Below are 4,812 nucleotides of genomic sequence, written 5' to 3' on the forward strand. Positions count from 1 at the left end.
CGGGGAAGTTGCGGAACAACACGGGAATAATAAATTAAGCCTGAGGTGGAAGAAAGGCTATAGAATTGGATTAAGACAGAGGGGAAATGTGAATATTTTATCTTCCTTTTAGTGAGAGGAACAAATGAATAATTGATCAAGAGTTCTTGGCTGATGTATACTTTGTGCTATGATAGTATCTTAAACTGTGGACCCAACACTTATATTTCTTTCTCGATTCTTCTTGCTTTTGCGAATGGATTGTTTGATGCTGAAATTTGGGTTATTTGACATCTGCCACTTTGTCGGGCAGTTATGGTGTCCTCCGAATGCGATGACCAAGCAACACACTTGTTACTGAGACATCGAGAAAATGCATAGACCTTTGCCAGCTGACGTCAGGTGGACGGGTCGTAACAACCGCACAGCGGAGCAACTTGCGGTGTCAGTCTATCACAAATTCGTGTGCGACTCATGACACCACTTGTTAAATCACATCATCTTTCTTCCAGGCCATGAGCAGAAGGCAGAAGTGACAGGGATGCCGCTGAGAGAAAGCGCATACAAATGAACACAGGCTTTTTTTTCAATGCAACTAATGAATGATAATTGTGATGAATTACGTGCGAGGGGGACTTTAAGCATTCCATCCGGAAAGGAGGTTCACAGATGGCTTATAGCAGGGGTGGCCAACCAGTCAGAGACAAAGAGCCATTTTTTAATTGTGTTACTGCAAAGAGCCAACCATGCACTCGCTCACATATGCACACACGCCACGATGAGCAACAGCCAGAACGGCCTGAACGAAAGCTAAAGACACAAACACACAAACCCCCCCCCCCCCATTTCCTCCTCCTACCCCTTGCGGTCGACTTGCGACCAGTCCGCTGGTGCCCGGTCAATTTCGATCGACGTATTGGGCACCCCTCCCTTGACATCAGAGGTAATTCGCTGATGAGTTTAGCAGCCTTGTTTGCGCATGCGTGCTTATTCAGTCATCTGATTGGTTGCCCTCTATGTCAATCAAGTAACGGGACTGATGACAGGCTGACGTATTACGTTCTGTGTATTTAGCGCCGTTTATTTGAATGGCATTGCCACCGCCGAGGCGTTTTCAACGCTTGTCGTGCGAAAGCCCGTGAGCCTCATTCAACCAGCCAAAGAGCCGGATGCGGCTCACGAGCCGCGGGTTGGCCACCCCTGGCTTATAGCATGCACGCTTTGTTCCCATTTCTTAACGTAACCACCCGACAAAACTTGCTTATTTTTATTAATTTAATTTATTAATTGATTGGGGAAACAAGACAGACAGTTCCTGACAGCAAACGGGGAATAGAAATAACAGAAATGAAGGGGGGAGATAAGACTGAAACAGCAAAATGCGTGGTCAAGAGTTTGCACATATTTGATTGACCTCCAAACTAACTATAAAACTATAGAAACTAAAATAAAACATATTTTTAGTTCACCTTTTTTTCTTGTTGAGTACACAGCAACGTGAAGAAGTTAGTCAGTCAGTCAGTCAATAATAACTGATTACGGGGTGACTTGATGTCATAACGGACCCGATATAAGCTTCTGTGAAACACAGGACTAAAATAGCTCGCATTATCCGCAAAAATATCACCATACCCACATATTGACGTGTCTCTGAAAAACAGTGACACCGAATGACATTTAAACAAAGAAACAGTATTGAGTGAGATTTCTGTGCACACCACATTAATTTCAAAAACAAAACAAAACAAAAAAACGGCTCGATAGACTGAGGGTGGATGGATTAGCTGGTGGAAGTCTTATTTGTTTGGTGGAGGTTATTTTCACAGCCGTTTGCGTTTGTGGATGCTGCTGATGCCAGCTCTCGCCCTCCTCCCAGCACGGCACTAATGCAACTTTTGAGAGCCGCTCTGTGTTTATGTTGCCAAAGAGGGACAGTGTTACATTTTCACACTCTCAGTTTTGAGTCGTTTGCACAGTAAGGGAGATGCTTCAAGCAACTTTAAAAAAATACATATGAAATGCTCCTCACGTTGACGGGGTTCACACATAAAATTTTCCTTTTAGTTATGCTTCATTTTTCATGTTCACTTTTTATCCATACACAACATGTCATTTCACGGAGAATTTACACTCCGCATAAGACAATTCCATGTTACATATTTTAAAAACAGTCACACGGCTTTGCCAAAATAAAGTCATGCAAGACCATGTTACATATTTAAAAACAGTCACACGGCTTTGCCAAAATAAAGTCTGTTTAGCTCGATTAACAATGCAAAACGCCCATAGATGGGCTAATGAATAGCATCGGTGTTAAGGTTTTATAGCTCTTTAAAGAATGTATCTGAACACAAAGGGAGAAGCAACACATGTAGAAAGACAAGATAATAACACTAAAAGTCTTTCCCCCGCACCAAAAGTTACGGTACAGTGTGACATCGAACGCTGACGTTTTAAAACATTTGGGGCTCTATTTTCATGGAAAATGCATACGTGTTTGGCATTAGGACTGGCATATTTTGATGTTCATCATGGTGAAAGTCGAGTTGGATGTTCTGGATGAGCATTTTTTTCTCTCGCACGGTGTCACACACGAAGACAAATGATCAGGGTGGAAGACGGTCTTCAAGTGCCCACTTCACAGAAGTGATATGTGATTGCCCTGGCCAAAATTGCGCTATCCACCCATGGAGGTCTGCTTGCTGCTTTTTGTGAATGTAATTTGAGCTCTTTGATTTTCGTCATGGACTCCAGTGAATCTATTTCTGCTTCTGCAACGTCAAAGACTGAGTGTGCCTCTCCTGCCTTGAATTTAAAGGGAGTGATGGGAGCTACTTCCATTAGCCCGCGCGCTAGTTGGGTGTGTTCACGCCCAAAAGTGGCCCAACTGCCCCTTTCTAACTCGACCCATGTGCTCAGTTCGACTGTACTTTTGCACTAGACTTGCGCTAGACACAAAATAGGGCCCCTTTCTGTTTCCTTATGCCTCTATTATGTATACTAGCCCAAGTTGACCGAAGTTTACACAACTGGAGGAGCAGCACAAAGTCCATTGAAGTCAAGCATAAAAAAAAATAAAATAAATGTGGCAACGAGTGTGATTATGGAAAGAGTTTTTATCGCAGGGCACCACTGCATTAAGATGCCCTTCCTTTTCTTGGTTGGCAACCAATTAAGGGTGTACATTATACTCTGGGCCTTCAAAATTAACCACCTATTTCAGTTTTAGTGAGCATGTTACTTGTCTGGCTTCCAGTATGTTGTTAGGAAAGCAGTACTGTGTCCTGCAGTTCCACAAGAGGTTGTTGGTTTTCACTCAACACTGTAAAAGGCTTGGTGCAAAAATGCTCATCCATTTTATCTCTGTGACCTTAAGTAAGCGAAAATCAGTGCTATCCCAAGACACTTAAGAGTGTGATAACGCAATGGTATTAAAAAGGCAATCGTCTGCTGAACAGCATGGAATCTAATATGGTTTTATGTCCAAACTGAGCAACTTAGGGCTCCACTGCGGCAATTTGCATGATTTTTTAATTTTTTTTTTTTTAAGGAGCAAAACGTCATGCTGCTTTGCTTGGTGAAACCAAAATCAAGCCTTCCAATTGTTGTCCTACGGCACAAATTTACATGAACATCCTTTTTTACATGCCCAAATGATATATATCATATTCAAATTGATAACAAGGTGGCAGCATCTGATGTAAATTTTCAACTGGTATTTCTCACACAAAACAGCATTTTAAGACAGGATCAGGGAGAAAAAAAAAGCATAATTTGCATCGTCAGACAGCTTCCGTTTATTACATATTTTGGAATGAACATCGATGTCCACTCACTGTCATTTTGGTTACGGCCACTCCAATGCATCGATAAGCAAGTGACTTTGTTCGAAAGGTAAGGTCACTGCTGTTCATCATCAAAGAAACAAGCATTTTTTTTGTTTCACTTTTGGCTCGGTCCCAATTTCCACACAGGGGGGGTGGCCATTTTGCCATTTGCTTTTGACTCAAACTGACATCACATTCAAACAGTTCTTGCCGCAACGAAATTGTGAATAAAATGATGTCATCATCAAAATGAAAGAATCTGCTCAAGGGTTCATTAAATATGCCAAACCCCTGAAGCGTAGCAGCAGTATCAACTTCCTTTTAACTGCTATGCCTAATATGAAATACAAGAGATCTTCCGTCTACCATTACAAAGACGGCCTTCTACACAACTTCACGGTTTGTTCATTTTTCACTTCCGAATCAATCTACGCCAACTGTGATCTGTAGCATGATGGTTTTTGATTTTCCTATCAGATGCTACCTAGCTCACAGTGGACGAAAAATACTGCCAACAAAAACCTCACTCTGTCAGAGGACAAGAGTGAAATGACGACGACGAAAAAGTCAGAGTCATAATCGACAATTCGTGGATTTGTTCATTTCCTGGGGAATACAGACAAGCCATAAATTTGAAGTAGTTGCAGAAACCTGCTTTGTTTCAATTCCGTTGTGCTCAACTTCCTGCAGTGGCATGCTAGGAATGTTTCTTGACGTTACTACCATTTCCTTCTACGGTGTCTCAGGAAACAAGATGAAACACTTGCAAACTATAGAGAAATATTTCGATGAAGCGCTTAACGCAGGTGTTGCCCATTATGACAAAAAAAAAAGTTATGCTTATCTGACATATGTGCACAACAAAACCGTTTCCCTCTCTATTGTCAGCTTTGTGGCAAAAATGAATACTGTACTGCGTTTTAAGCAGCTGGCACCACTTTGGAATTCGCATTACTACTCGACTTTACTTTTCTGAACCGCTCATCCATGAAAAACAGTCAAACAC

Source organism: Hippocampus comes, unplaced genomic scaffold (genome assembly GCF_001891065.2).
Source record: "Hippocampus comes isolate QL1 unplaced genomic scaffold, H_comes_QL1_v1.1 scaffold162, whole genome shotgun sequence".
NCBI classification, from domain to species: domain Eukaryota; kingdom Metazoa; phylum Chordata; class Actinopteri; order Syngnathiformes; family Syngnathidae; genus Hippocampus; species Hippocampus comes.